Source organism: Balaenoptera physalus (genome assembly GCF_965194825.1).
Source record: "Balaenoptera physalus genome assembly, chromosome: 4".
In the NCBI taxonomy this organism is placed as follows: domain Eukaryota; kingdom Metazoa; phylum Chordata; class Mammalia; order Artiodactyla; family Balaenopteridae; genus Balaenoptera; species Balaenoptera physalus.
Genome location: NC_138891.1, coordinates 143,118,095 through 143,134,108, shown reverse-complemented (window position 1 = coordinate 143,134,108; position 16,014 = coordinate 143,118,095). Strand labels below are relative to the sequence as shown.

The window sequence follows — 16,014 nt, the reverse complement described above, 5'->3', positions numbered from 1 at the left end:
GAATCCCCTCCGAAGAGATGGTGTGGCCACCCCAATCCAAGCTGGACAGGGGTCAAGTTTGGGTCCCCTGGCCCAAGCTCCAATCTGGCCAGGGTTGGGCAAGAGTGACCCCCCTGCAAGAATTGGGAAACTCCTGGATGAGCTTTAACAGGAGAGTCAGAGAAGAAGCCATGGAGAAACGGACCTGGGCCCATTCCTACTGGGGAAGGCCTGCGTCCACCACAACCAGTAACTTTTAGGATCTCTGACAACTCCCTTTTTCGTTCAGCTTGCCTGTTTCCCTGCCTCGGCCAGTAGTAAACCTTGTGTATCAGCTTCCTGTGGCTGCTATAACAACTACCACAAACGGTGTTTAGAACGGCACAAATGTATGATCTTCAAGATCTGGAGGTCAGAAGTTTAAAACCAAGGTATTGGTGGGGCTGCATTCCTTCCAGAACTGGAGGAGAAGCTTCATGTCCTTGCTTTTCCAGCGCCTGGGGTCCACGTGCATCTTTGGCTTGACCCCTCCTTCCATCTGTGCCAGCGGCACAGCATGTTCTCTCCTCCCTGATCTCTGCTCGGTCACGTCTTCTCTGACCCCCCCGCCTCCCGCTGTCCCTTGTTAAGGCCCTTGTGATCACACGTAGGACCCACCTGGATGATCCAGAATTCTCTTCCCCTCGAAGATTCTTAACTGAATCACACATGCCAAGTCCCCTTTGCCGTGTAAGGAAATATATTCAGGGGTTCTGAGGATTGGGATGTGGGCCCCTGCGTCCTTGTCCTCAAGAGAGCAGGAGAGAGAAAGCAGCGGGAAGCTTGCACCCAGCTCCCATATTGGAGAATGAGAGGAGGCGTGGCGGGCGAACCCAAGGGGAAACGAGTCATCACAGCCAGCGCAGAGCCTCCAGGAGGGGGAAGCCCAGACCCAAGCGAAGGAAGGGGAGGGTAGGAGGGAGCCGTGCAGAACTGAGAAACAGCTCTGTGGGTTAGCCAGCAGGCAGCCTGGGTTTTCCACCTTGGGTAGAGGCAGGACTCTGGAGACACACTGTTCAAGGTCATCTCATCCCACTGGCCATCATCTCTCCAAATGTCGCTGTGAAAGGAGTAGTATCTCATTTGAGGAGGACTTGAATAGAATAGAATAGAATAGAATAGAATAGAATAGAATAGAATAGAATAGAATAGAATAGAATAGAATCCCACCAGCTTGTCGAGCTATCACGCCCGTTTCCATCCTCTGAGATCCAGACCACGTGGCTCCAGATGGAAAGAATGAGACCCATGCCAAGAATTGCAGCGATTGACAAAGCTTCACGTCAGCTCAAGACGAAACTTGTTGGCATGTAGATTCGTGTTCCTGACCAACCTTGATGCCGAAATGTTGCATCTGCTTATACGCCTGTCACTCATTTATTCATTCGGTTGTGCAATACCCAAGTCCCTGGCAGCAGCTCTGCTCACAGACCTTTGATCTGCTCCCGGTGAGTCGGGCCTCTTTTCCCACCACTTCCACTAGGAAGAGCTGCTGTAATCGGGCGTCGTGGCTGACTCTCTGGAGACCAAATGACAGCACGAGAATTTAACAGGTAAGGTCAACGTACTGTTTTCTAAAATAGAACAGGGCCGTGGTGGCAAATCCAAGAAGCAGGAGGGCTCCAGGTCAGCCTTGGTGACACCTGGATAGTCCACAGCTGCTGACCCACTTTTGTGTCTTTTTTTCCTTTCTCTTGTAACAGCTTGATTGCGATACAATTCATATGTCCTAGAATTCACCCATTTAGAGTGTAAAATTCAATCATTTTTAGTATACGCACAGGGTTGTGCAATCATCACCACAATCCTTTTTAGAATACTGTTCATCACCCTAAGAAGAAACCCATTAGCTGTCACCTCCCCAATCCTCCCAGCCGCCCCACTCCCCCTCCAGCCCTAGGCAACCACTCATCTAATTTCTGTGCCTGTGGATTTGCCTATTCTGGACATTTCATATAAACAGGATAATACAAAATGTGGCCTCTTGTGCCTGGCTTTTTTAACGTAACAGAATGTTTTCAAGTTTCAGCCATGCTGTTGCAGGTATTGGTTCTTTGTCCTTTTTTATGGCTCCACTGTATGGATAGAGCACTCTTGTTTCCCGAGTCGTCTGTTGATGGGCATGTGGGTTGTTTCCACCTCTGGCTGTTGTGAAGGACGCTGCAGCCTCCGCTTGTTGAGTTCTACTTGCTCACGGAAGAATTGTGTTTGTTTGCAGCAGCAAGGGCACCTTTGTCCCGCCAGCTCTAGGCTGGTGCCTTTGGGGCCCCTTCTCTGTCTCCCTAGGCAGGAGCCATGCGGACCCCCCCAGTTCCCTGTGAAGCACCCCAAGGCTTTCAATCGTCTCTTGGAATTTATGGCCAGCACTGCCTTGCTTGCTGTATGGCCTGAGGATGTGCAGACCCCACTTCCTGCCGCTGATGGTCTGTACATCGGGTCAAACTCTGTGTAAGGATTTTCAGCAGGTCCCCTCTTCCTGGGGGGCCTAACCGTGAACCCTGGGGCCCCTGGGGTGAGACCATTCGGCCCACTCGCTGCCACCTCCAGCCCAGCGGCCCACAGGAAGCTCGGGAGAGGACGGTGACCTCCACAGGGCCATGTCCGTCTCACCTAAACCACAATCGTTAGGCTCCGGTCGCCTCGTGCCCCAGACTTTGGCTATTCATGAGCGCTAGCAACTATAAATCAAGAATCGGTTTTCATAACCTTGATCAAAACATCATGACATATGTTACTGTCCACACCCAAACACTATCATTATAATATTCTTGGAGCAAAACCTCTCCCTGCAGAGTAATGTAAACTGCTCACTGTGCTTTCTTCACCTGGATCGAATCCCACCGAAATCGACGTATTACTTCCTCCGTTCTCGCTGGGAAATTGGTGGGAATCTTACCGAAAGCTGTGCCATACTTGGCCCACTGGGAATAAAACACTGGCAGACGAAAGGGGAGAAGCAGCTCACTGTGTGCAAATTACCGACACACCCCCGTGCGTTCATGCACGCACGTGCACACACGTGCACACACACGTGTGGTGTTGGCTTGTCTGTCTGGGCCCTCAAAGGTTCCCTCAGGTTATGAAGAAAGGAAGGGACAGTGGGCAGTGGGTCCTGAGGACCATTCACTGAACTGACCTGACCAGGGCACAGCTACGCAGAAGGTGTTTCAGCCCCACAGACAGAGCCGTGCGGGGAGAACACCAAAGTCAAAGTAGCCAGAGGTTTGGAACTGGGGGAAGAGAGGTTCTGGTGACCATAGAACACCCTGGAAGGAAAGAGTGGAAAAAACAGGGGTAATTGAAAAGAACCAACGACTTCACCTAAACAGGAGGATAGACTAGGGGGAAGGCCCTGAAAGTTCAGGAAATGTGAAATGCCCATGGGGAAAAAAGGCCGAGGAAGGAGAAAGCTGAAGACACCTGCTACAGCATCTCCAGTGGGTGAGTGGCAGGTGGGGAAATTAACGTGAAATGAACAGTGACCCGGAGAGAGAAAATACGGAGAATCCTTAGAAGAAAAAATTAAGTGCTGCGAGGAGCCTGGAGAATCTATGAAAACACTGAGACCAGCGGAGGAGTAGGAGGCGGGCTGGGACCTTCACTCTCCAGGGCCGTCTGCTTTCCACCCAGAAGCGGCATCTATGCTGCACTCCAGATGGCCACCCAGCTGATCTCACACTTGGTCTTCACAGTAAACCTGCAGAGGGGGACTCCTGACATCCCCAGGTGCAGGTGAGGACCAGGACTTGCCCAAGCTTGCACGCAGGACCCAGATCAGCCCAGATCTCCTGGCTGCAGACCCCGGTCCACAGACGGGGCCCTGGAGGGGACGGCTTGGTGAGCTGACAGCAGGGAAGCTGCCCCAATGCCCACCTGCCCCGGGCTGTGCCCTGTAGCACCACCCAGCCGGGTCCACAGCCCGCAGTGAGGATGGGTCTGGGGTGGAGCCTAGCATCAGGCTTTCGGAAAGCTCCCCGGGCGAGTCTGATCACTGCCAAGATGAGGCTGGGCACTGCTGCTGGGGCAAGGGAGGTTCCATCCGCCTTCTAAAGGCGGCCCAGCAGGCCAGTCACCAGCTATTTTTTACAATTGTAAAAATGTTTAAAGTCTGCAAACCGTGCCATCTGGTCATTCGTGGGACTCTACGTTTTAAAATAAGCTTCAAGCCAAAGGCCAAGCAGGGAGGGTCAGCAACCAGGAGCAAGGATGGGGCTGGGTGAGGGTGGTTCCCCTCAAGCCACCCTCCTGGAGGGGCAGGTTCAAGGTGAGCCACTCCCATGAAGGCACAGCACCTGCCTATCAGGTTAGGCCAGTCCTGGGAACCCCAGACAGCCAGAGAACATCTCGCCTGGATCAGCTTGGACATGCTGTGGGAGCTAACTTATTATGGGGTGGATGGGACAGCCGGAGATGGAGCCAGCCCCCCAGGGCTGAGCCCCAACTGGGCAGGGACCCTGGAGAGAAAGCCTGAGGCCAAGGACTGCCTCCTAGGCCCTCGCCTTTTAAATCCTTGCCCCTGGGGCGTGGCTAGATGATTAAGTCAGCCTCCAGGCCCTCACAGCATCTGGAAGAAATCTAACCCCTCAGACACGGGGAAGGAGAGCATCTTCGAGTATGAAAAGCCCAGCTGTGCCTGATCTGGTTGCTATTTTGAAATTAGTCATCCAATTCAACCACAGATACCTTCCATCAATCAGCAGCAGTTACTGAGTGCCCACTGGGCTCTGGCCCTGCCCTTATTTGTGGCCTAGTAGCCACTCTACTCATAGCTGGGCCAGAGTCCCGTTGTTGCCCGGGGTGAGCCCCTGCACCTTGGCCACAGGGAACTTGGCCCCCTGTGCTGACCTTCTGGGATGCCTTTGGGGTCTCTTCCACACCCCCAACTACCACCCCAGCTTTCACCTGCCTGGGGGACAGGCAGTGGGCACTGAGGGCCCTGGAGCTGGGCCACTCCCAGGACTAGTCTGACCCAGGTCTCACCCTTCCTTCCCCCAACTTATTTTTCCAAATTGCAAAGCTCCAACCGACTTCCAAAGTCACTCATTTTACAGAGAAAACACATGGAAATGCTAACATGGATTCAGATCGAGTGAAAGCCAAGAAAGGAAAACAAAGGAAAGGAAAAAGCTCTTCATGGCTTCACCAGCAGCAGCTCTGCGTACTCCCTGCTTCATGGTGCATCTGCCCAGGTTCCAAAGGGCTTCCTCTGGGAGGCGAGTGGGGCTTCAGAGTTGCTGATGCACCAGTTTCCTGGGGCTTCCATTTCCATTGTGGACCGAAAAAAAAGTGGTAAATGTGGGAACCAGGAGGACACCCCATTTTCCTGAGTTTACCAGCCCCGTTTAACTCAACGATTCTCAGGCCCCATGGGGCAGCAGAAAAGAAGGTGGAATTTCTAGTCACCAAATGTATGCTCATGTACTTTTTTAATGTCTTTGTACCCAGGAGTCTTCATTTGATCTTGGTCCATGGAAAATGTTAGGATTCAGTTCAGTTGAATATAGCAAAGACCTGACAACAGTGTCTTAAATGCGCAAAGGTTTAATACTCTTCCGTAAAAGATGTCTGAAAGCAAACATTCCAGGGCAGATACGGCAGCTTCATGAAGTCAACAGACCCCTGTGCTGCTTCTATTTTTCTGTCCTGCCACACGTGGCTTCCCTTGCCAGAGTCACCTCATGGAACAAGATGGCTGCTGGACCTCCAGCCGTGGCATCCACATTCCAGGGAGTGGAAAGAAAGAAGCAGGGGGTTGTGAGAGAAGTGTCTATTCTCTTTGGAGGAGACTTACCAGAATTCCCACATTTCTATGGACATCTCTTTGGCAGAATATCACATGAGGGCCAAGAGGCTGGAAAAGGCAGTCCTTTAGCTAAGCACATTGCCACCTCAAATAAAATTACTTAGAAGGAAGGGGAGGGAGGGTAGACGTGGGGGTGGGTACCAGCAATCTCTCACAGATGCTTATTACCCTGTTGAAAAGATGTAAAGGTGATGGTCACTGCCGGTCTCTCCTTTACATCCATAGTAAACATGTGAAGAGGATCAAAGTTGCAGATGATGCTGGCATAGTTTTCCTAGGTGTATAAGGAGGTTGATAAAAGCTAGAGCAGATGGAGAGAGGCGTGGCAAGATTTAACCTATCTTTTTTTTTTTTTTTTTTTTTGCATTGATGGAGTTTCTGCATCCATGGCCCCAGCTGTCGACTAATCAGTAGTGACCATGTGTTTATCAGCAATTACTTTGTGCAGGTGACCCTGGGCTTGGAGCTTGCAGCATAGGTGGGAGTGTTAACTGAAGTCAGACACTGTTTCTGACTGTTCTCCCCACCCCATCCGTCAGCTGTGGCCGCAGCAAAATACTGCAGACTGGACGACTTCAACAGGAGGAGTTTATTCTCTCGTGCTTCTGGAGGTTGGAAATCCCAGATCAAGGTACCAGCAGGGGTGGTTCCTCTGAGGCTTCTCTCCTCGGCTTGTAGATGCTCGTCATCTCCCCATGTCCTCACACAGTCACCCCTCTCTGTACGTGTCTGTGTCCTTATCTCCTCTTCTTATAAGGACACCAGTCAGATTGGATTAGGGCCCACCCTGATGACCTCATTTCAACTTGATCACCTCTTTAAATACCTTATTTCCAATAAGGTCACATTCTGAGATACTGGGGGTAAAGACTTTCAACATATGAATTTTCAGGGGACGCAATTCAGCCCATAACACCCCTCAAACCAGGACTCCGGTCACCATTCTCTATTTAAGACACTGCTAATAATTTAGTGCAACTACACTTCAGTATTTCCTCAGACTATTTCTCCTACTCATCTGTGTTTCACCAGAGCAGAGAGACATTAGTATCTCTTTCAGATGCTTGGCTCCTGGAAGCTCTAATGAGCAGAGCTTCAACGCCTCAAAAGGTGATTGTGTTGCACAACCAGGCTTTTGGCGTTTCTGGAAAAACAAATGGACTAATTTTAGGGACTCTGTCGTTTTCCTAGGTAAGTGCAGGAGCTCTCATTTTGGACCATTTATCCTGAAATAAGTACTAATCTTCAGATTCTTGAGGCCTCTTAAGCCTCTCAGATCAGCCAGAGCCCTGGGTCTGCTGCACTTTGACTGAATCTTGACTGTTTGTTTGTTTGTTTGTTTGCTTGTTTGCTTTTAATGCAAAGCCAGTCCCCTAGGTGGACTCCAAGTTTACAGGGATAGGAACACAGCTCACCTGTGCAGGCCCAGGAGACCTGAAATCGAAGGTGGGCAACAGAATCACGCTACTGTTCTATGCATTGCGAATGCTGGGAAGGAAATGGTTGGCAGCCAGATTGCAGGGTAAGGGAGAACGTCCCACACTCCACGACTTTGGGGCCAGGTGGCACCACCACCAGTGTCTGCAAAGACAACCAGAGCTGGGAAAGGGAAAGCCAAGAGCAGGACCAGGTCGGCCCAGTCCTGGACCCCCAGGACCGTGGCCTCCTCCATCAAGTTCACCTTCCCATGAGAGGCCCAGCTTTAACCTGACACTGATGTTTCATCGCGGGATGGAAGAGGACTTTTCCCAGCAGGCTGGAGACAGGCAGTGGCTCTCTGCAGCCTTTCCTACCCTTGGAGAAAGAGCCCTAGAGTCAGAGGTCTGAGTTCTGGTTCTGATGCTGCCCCCGGGCTGGACTGCTTGACTCCCACCTAAAAGGTGAGCAGGTGGACCTAGAGACCCCCAGGCCCCTGTCCATCTCCAGAGTCCTACGACTTTTTCTTGGGAACCAAGAGGAACTGATTTGCGAACCATCCTCGCGGGTGCAACTGTGCCTTTCTAATCCAGGAGTCCAAAGCCGCCACATTCCCCAGGGCCCTGTCCCTGCCCTGCCCACAGGGAAGGCCGAGACATGCGCTCTACATAGGTTCAGCCAGACTCAGCTTACCTTCCGTCTTCCTCAGCCATCTGCAAACCGCTCTTTACTAAGTGTGAGCTATGATGGAAGCACAGCTGGCCCTCTGCCTCTGCAGATGCGGAACCCACGGATTCCGAGGGCCGACTGTAAGGGACTTGAGCATCCTCGGATTTGGGTATCAAAGGAAAGTCCTGGAACGAATCCCCTGAGGATACCCAGGGATGCCTGTATTAGAAGCAAACTCATTTCTTTCCTCTTCTTAAAATAGATATACATTGATATATGCTTTTTAAAAAATCTTCCTCTGTCTCAGTTAGAAAGAGACAAAGTCATACGTGTGTCCTGCACTTTCTGGTTGATTAAAGAACAGCTTGACCCGATAAATGGAAATTTTAAGGCGCTTACAGGGCCTGGAAAGAAACGCAGAAGCCAATTTGAGCACAGAATAAAAATACCATCTGGGTTCTGGTGACAATGAGTAACACTCTTGGCTCTTCTGAGCTCAGACAATTATTATATGAAAAAGAAATTTTTTAAGCCTGCACAGTTAAAATGGTAAAAGATGTTTCCCGGTGAAAAAAAGAGACAAAATTAATGCCCGTAGTCGTGCATCGCGCACCCTGGTACCCAGGGCATTCGTCACGTCCGGAAGCATGTGGAGGATGGAGAATGTCATTAGGGACATCTTCAACCTCGATGAGTATGAGATGATGTCACCGTGTGTTTGGAGCTTATGGTCACCCCGTACACCCAGGAACTGATGAGACGAGGGTGGGGTGGAGGCGGGGGGGAAGTTGATGAGCTAGGATTATGGGGGCACTTTCTCAAAATACTTGGACTCTTGACCGAAACCCACACGAGTCAATGGGGGATGGCCTCTTCTCCTAGTCTTGCCAGGAGACTCTGTTCTGTCCCTGAATCAGGACTAGACATCACTCCCCCATTCGGCATCTCAGCCTGCCTGTCAGACACTCACCTGCCTCTGGTTCTGGGACTTTGGCCTTCCCTAGTCCCAGCCCAGCCATGGGGAGGACAAAGATTTCTCTCTTCAAGGCTAAAAACCATGTCCATGTCTGTGGGCGAGGGGGAGATGTCCATCCCGCTGTTAGGGAGCAGAGATGGGTGTTGAAGGAGGAATGCTCAGGGCTCCGAGTTCCCCGATACAACAAGGAAGCCGCAAACCTTTCTGCCAGTGCGGTTACAGCAATCCCAGCTCACACTGATTGAACCTTTCTACGTGCCAAGCACAGTCCTAAGTGCTTTCTCGTGTATTGTTTCATTTAAAAATAATCACCCAGCAATTAGACTCTTTCCCATATGTAAAACCACAGAACCCTTGACCTTCACATGCTGTCTGGACACCATGCTGCTTTCTCTGTTCCCCAGCCCCGCTCAACACACACACACACACACACACACACACACACACACACACACACACACACTCTTGCTGTCCTAATTCCTTGCCTTGCATTCTTGAACCAACTTTAATCAGGCTGTCACCTCTACCACTCCCCCCCAAGCAAATCTCAAGGTCACCAGTAACGGCACTGTAGCTCAATGCAGAGCTCAATCCTCGATCGGCCTCTTTCTTTTTTCTTTAATTAAAAAAATTTTATATACAATTTTTAAAGGTTACTTTCCACTTAAAGTTACTACAAAACATTGGCTCTATTCCCCATGTTGTACGCTACATCCTTGAGCCTGTCTTACACTCCAAATTTGTCCCTCCCACTCCCCACCCCCTATATTGCTCCTCCCCCTCCTCCCCACTGGTAACCACGTGTTTGTTCTCTACATCTGTAAGTCTGCTTCTTTTTTGTTATATTCACCAGTTTGCTGAATTTTTTAGGCTCCACATGTAAGTGATAACATACAGTATTTGTCTTTCTCTGTCTGACTTATTTCACTTACCATAACGCCCTCCAAGTCCATCCATGTTGCTGCAAATGGCAAATTTTCATCCTTTTTTATGGCTGAGTAGTATTCCATCTTCTTTATCCACTCATCTGTCAATGGACATTTAGGTTGCTTCCATATCTTGGCAATTATAAATAATGCTATGAACGTCAAGGTGCATGTATTTTTCAAATTAGTGTTTTGGGTTTGTTTGTTTGTTTGTTTTCGGATATATACCCAGGAGTGGAATTGCTGGGTCATATGATAGTTCTATTTTCAGTTTTTTTGAGAAACCTCCATACTGTTTTCCAGTTGTCCTCTTTCTTGACTCTGCAAGCAGCATTGGACACTGTGGATCACTCCCACCTTCTAGAACACTTTTGTTTACCTACCTCTCCCGGCCTATATGATGCCTCTGTGTGGATTTTAAAAAGCCACTGCTCAGGGCAGATGCAACTCCATGGGCATCCAGCCCATGAGCAGAGTGAAGGTGGCCCCCTTCACCTGGAGCCTTTATGCAGTACACAGACTGCACAACTGTACAGGGCAGTTCTGCAGGGCTACGGGCTGAGGATGGGCCATCTGATAGTAAGACGTCAGAGGCACAGAACAGGGAACTCGAGCAGACCCCAGGAAAGGTAGGTGGGGGTAGGACAAGGTTTCTGGAAGAAAGGCAGAATGGAGAAGGAGAGGGCATATCTTCCAGTGGGATAAGAGCTTCCCAGTGACCTCTCACCGAGCATCTGACCCGGTGCTTACGTGAGGGCATATTCTGATTATTCTGGAGTAAGGCTCGTGATGCATGTGACTTACTCTCACACGATTCGGCTCCATATCTATGTACGTATGTAAAGGGGGAGAGCAAAGGCTCAAGCAAACGGGGTCAAAGGTAGGTGGACATTCTTTGTATTCTTCCCATACTTGCAATTTTCTGTAAATTTCAAGTGATTTCCATCTGAGGTGCTCTTTTAAAAAGGAAGAAAAAGGCAAAACTCTGGAGCCAGTAAGAAGATCAGAAGTTGCCAGGGGCTGGGGGGGAGAGAGGGACGAACAGGTGGAGGACAGAGATTTGCAGGGTGCTGAAGGTACTCAGTACGATACTGTTAGGGCGGATACATGTTATCACACACGTGTCCTCACCCAGGGAACGCGCAACACTGAGGGGCCCCTAACGTAAACCATGGACTTCGGGTGATAATGATGTGGCAATACAGGCTCAGCAGTGGTGACAAATGTACCATCTGGTGGAGGGTGGCAGTAATGGAGGAGGCTGGGCCTGTGTAGGGAAAGGGGGTATATGGGGAATCTCTCAATATCGCTGTGAGCTTAAAACCGTTCCAGAAAAATCTCTTAGTTATTTATTTATTTTTAATTAATTTATTTATTTTTGGCCATGCCACGTGGCCCATGGGACCTTAGTTCCCTGACCAGGGATTGAACCCGAGCCCCCATCAATGAAAGCGCGGAGTCCTAACCACTGGATGGCCAGGGAATTCCCCAAATGTCTTTAAAATTTTTTTTAAAAGTAGCAGCGCAGCCAAAAATAAATAAATAAAATAAAAAAATAAAAAAAAATTTTAAAAAAGTAGCAGCAGCTGAACGCGTAGGACACCCAGTTGACAACCTGGAGAGCCCACCTTCATGCAACCCCGGGTGGAGCGTAGCCCAGGACCGTGTGCTCTCAAGGGCCTGCAGCAGCAGATCAGCTTCTCAGAGGCCCAGGTCTCCCCTGCAAACCCTCCATCTCAGGCCTCCCCCAGCGTGGGGCCCTCGGGGCGAGGCCGTGGGCTGTGGAGGGGCCGTGTGGACAGGAACCGAGGAACGCCCACGTGGGCGGGAGCTGTGCGCAAGGAACGATGGCCAGATGCCGCGTATCACTGCATCCGCATCCAGGAAAGGCGCCACTGGCTCGGGTCCCCACGTGCAGGCGTCTGGAGAAAGCTGGTCCAGAGGCCACAGCTGAGGTCTGGAGGCCGGGCTGAGACCTGCCACTTCTGCCCGGACTCGACTTGCTCAAGCCCTCAGAGAGAGGGGGACGCCCAGCCCCAGGACAGCATCTCCTGACCTGACCCAGGAGGACAGCCCAGCTGAACCTCCCAAGGAAAAATCCCAAAGGTGGCAGGAGCGGGGTCTGGGCCAGTACAGGGGGGCAGGCCCACAACCTGAGGACAGGTCCGAGGCTCCCAGGCTCACCTTCAGGGCCCGCTGCTCGGCCCGCTCGTAAGCCGTGCCGGGAACCAAGGGATGGGCAGCTCTTCCCGTGTGCGGCCAGCCTGGGGCAGACAGAAGCGAGGGGAAAAAGGCTGGGCGGAAGAAGGCAGAGCCCCGCCCAGCACAATCACCACCATCTCGCTTTCCCCATTCTCAGGTTCAGGGTTGAACGTGGGCTCCCAACAGATGCAGTTTTCCAGCTAATGTTTTCCTTCAAGGTATATAAACATCGTAGCAATGGTTTTGACTCTTCGGTTCAAAAATATTCGCCAAAACGAGTGATCTCACCACTCACATTTCTGTGTATAGAAATATCCAAAGAGGACAAGTCTCCTGAAGCAATGCTTGCCAAAAATATCCTTTCCTAACATCCTTGTTTATGGAAAAATTAAGTGTCTGTACTGAAGGTTCAGCAAAGAGTCGGAGGAAGGATCCTTGCGTGACGGACGCCAGCACAGTCCCAGAAAACCTTCCTATGTCTTATGTTTATAACAGATCAGGGGGCTCACGCCCCAAACCTAAAACCCAGAAACGAAAAGATTTAGGAGGGATTGTTCTGAAACTCTGTCTTCCTCTAGGCTTCTCAGGGGAGTATAGTACAGGGCAAGAAAGTTTTCCCTTCTGCCCTTCTAGGTTCTTTGGCTGGTCTGATCATTAAATCCATATAAGAGAGATTCACAGGAGAAACAAAGAAAGAAAATGACTTACGTATGGGAGCCCCAGAAAGATATGAAGACTCAAAAGGCAGCCAGGTAACTGAAGCTTGTATAACATCTTGAGCTAAGGAAAGGGGTGGGGTCTGGGGACACCAAGGGGAGGAGGGCCCTTCACAGGAAGGCAGAGGAGATGTTTGGAAAACAAAGGTTGCCCTATTATGCAGGTAAGTTTCTCAGGTAAAAAGGCATCGCTGGTGAGAACTCTCTTCCTGGTATATTCCCCCTCTGCAATGTAAGTAGGCAGAGGGGAAGGTACAGAAATTTTCCTGAATCTGCTGGGGGTTTGATTGCATTTAGCCCAAAATAATCACGAGAAAGTGGCATATTTTGGGGTGGCAAAACCTGCCCCCACCTCAACGGCACGATTTCAAAAGACTTCAGGACCCTGTGAACTTGAGTCTTCACACTTTTTGAAGGAGAGCTTGTTTTGCATTCTTTATGTTTTTCTCTTTAAGATGGATTTATCGAGGTAAAATGTACATATGATAAAATTTACTCATTTAGTGATATATACCTATATCAAATCATTATGTTGTACACCTGAAACTAATACGATGTTATATATCAATTATATCTCAATAAAAGCATTCATCATTTTCAGGTGTACAGCTCTTATCCGTCGAGATATAGAGCTCTCCCATCACCCCAGAAAGTTCCCTCCTATCCCTTCCCTGTCAATCACCTCCCCCCCTCAGCACTCCTGATTTACGTTCCTATATTTTTGCCTTTTCCAGAATGTCACATAAATAGAAGCATACAGTACATAGCTTTTAGTGTCTGGCTTCTTTCATGTAGCATAATGCTTCTGAGGTCGTCACGTTCCTGTCTTGGTAACTGTTTACTGCTGAGGAGTGTTCCATTGTATGGACGTGCCACTACTTCTTTATCCAAGTGCCAGCTGATGGCCATGTGGGTTGTTTCCAGTTTGGGTAATAAAGCTGCTAGATGTTTTCTCCTCTCGTGGGTAAACCCCTGGGCGTGACACTGAGGGCTCACTGAGGAAAGCATATGTTTAACTGCAGAAGAAACTGCCAAACTGTCTTCCAAAGGGGCTGTAACATTTCACGTTCCCACCCGCTGTGTGTGAGCCCCAGTCTCTCCACATCCTTGCTGACACCTGATATTGTCGGCATTTAAAATGTTAGCCATTCCAATAGGTGTGTAAGGTATCTCATTATGATGTTAATGTTCGTTTCCCTAATGACTAATGATGTTGAGCATCTTTTCACGTGTTCATTTGGGGTCCGTATCTCTTGTCTGGAGTCTGCTCAGCCCATTTTTAGAAATGGAAGCTGCATTTTCTTATTCCGGCTGCTAATGAGTGGCGGGGTGGGAGGCATCTCAACCTGTCAGTTCTAATCATTTTCCTTCGTGTCACCTTTAGGACGCCCTGAGCATCCCTGAGGTTCTGTAGGACACATGCAGCCAATCTGGGAAGGCTCCTCGGGGTAAAGATCCCAGCAGTACCTGGGCACGTGGATCATTTGTGAGCACATGAAGTCCTCTCGTGGACGCTGTAGGTGCCTCTCCAATCCTGTGTTCACACGCTCTCCTGAGTGGGGAAGAAAGTGTGGACCGTGCAGCTGTTGCATTTAGAACCCCCTGAACCTGAAGCCTGCCTGGTGCTGGGCCCTCAGGGGTGGCCCATTTCAGCTGGTCTGAACCAAGTTCTTCCGGCAGTGAAGGCCACAGGAGCCCTGTAGCAAGGCCACCTTAAGGCTCTAGAGGGGAAGGGCGTGGCTGGACCCAGAATGGACTGCCCGAGACCTCTGGAACCGCATACAGGATCCCAGCATGAAAGCGTCAAGCCCTGCAGCTCCTGGGCTCCTGTCCCCCACCAAGGTCATTGTCCTCTCTGTGCACAGTCTATGCGGCCTCTTAACTTCAGCCTGCAGTGACCCACCCCCCAGGCTCCTCCCACCCCCTACACAGCCTGGCTCCTGCTGCCCACGCCTGATGCTCTGGGGCCCCCTCCAGCCGGAGGACATTGGGCAACTTCTGGAGATGCTTTCGGTTGTCAAAACTAAGAGGGTTGCTACTGACATCTCATGGGTGCGGGGCCAGGGATACTGCTCAACCTTCTACAAGTCCCAGGATGGCTCCTGCGCCCAGGAATGATTCAGCAGCCCCCAGCACTTCCTGATTCACATCCGTCAGGCATCCAGCCAGACTGTGACACATGTGTCCAGTGCACCGGCCCGCCATTGACACTTGTGGTGCTCTAGGCCATTGCGATGCTTATGAATTGCCATGTTATCACTAACTATCATTCATTCCATTGTATTTTCATTCTCATCAGGGAAAAAAGCAATAACGGAAAACGCAAAGGTAAGTGAAGAGGGCGTGAGTGGCATATATGCCTGACCATTTGTACATAGGTGGGAATGAAGCCGGAGTGTCTGTTGATGACGCACAGTTACAGCCGCGCATCCGTCCTGCACAGACGTCGCGTCCAAGGTCTGAGAAACCCAAGTGTCATTCTCTTCAATGGTGAGGCTTCTCTATTCTCATTCTCGCATTGTTCATTTAAACTGGGAGGTTTACAAAAACTTAACTCATTTTCAAAAATAAAACTAAATTAAAAACTAGATTAGTCATATGTGATGGTTAATTTTATGTGTCAACTTGGCTAGACTGTAGTACCCAGATTTTGGTCAAACATGATTTTAGATGTTTCTGTGAAGGTAATTTTTTGGGTGAGATTAATATTGAATCGGTAGACTTTGACTAAAACAGGTTGCCCGCTGTATTGGAGGGGGTGGTCTCATCCAATCAGCTGAAGACAAAACAGACCAATGTCCCCCTAAGAAGAAGGAATTCTGCCAAAAACGGACTTTGAGCTCAAACTGCAACTCTTCCCTGAGTCCCCAGTCTGCCCGCCCACACTACAGATTTTGGATTTACCAGCCCCCATAATTGTGTAAAATAATTCCTTAAAATAAATATTTCCCTCTAGGGCTTCCCTGGTGGTGCAGTGGTTGAGAATCTGCCTGCCAATGCAGGGGACACGGGTTCGAGCCCTGGTCTGGGAAGATCCCACGTGCCGCGGAGCAACCGGGCCCGTGAGCCACAACTACTGAGCCTGCGCGTCTGGAGCCTGTGCTCCGCAACAAGAGAGGCCGCGATAGCGAGAAGCCCACGCACCGCGATGAAGAGTGGCCCCCACTTGCTGCAACTAGAGAAAGCCCTCGCACAGAAACGAAGACCCAACACAGCCATAAATAAATAAATAAATAAATAAATAAAATTTAAAAAAAAAGTCAATATTTAAAAAAAAAAAATTTCCCT

General features: G+C 50.0%; 1 long non-coding RNA gene across 3 annotated transcripts; it reads left to right on the top strand.

The window, feature by feature from the left end:
- Nucleotides 1–1,206: 1,206 nt before the first annotated feature.
- LOC309659553 lies at nt 1,207–15,976 on the top strand. 3 transcript variants are annotated; one of them, XR_014262887.1, is made up of 5 exons: nt 1,207–1,571; nt 12,644–12,762; nt 14,111–14,212; nt 15,026–15,216; nt 15,683–15,976. It is a non-coding gene; the product is annotated as an uncharacterized lncRNA (long non-coding RNA). The 3 variants fall into 3 exon arrangements; XR_014262888.1 differs by having other exon boundaries at nt 14,111–15,216; XR_014262889.1 differs by having other exon boundaries at nt 12,644–15,216.
- The last annotated feature ends 38 nt before the right edge of the window (nt 15,977–16,014 follow it).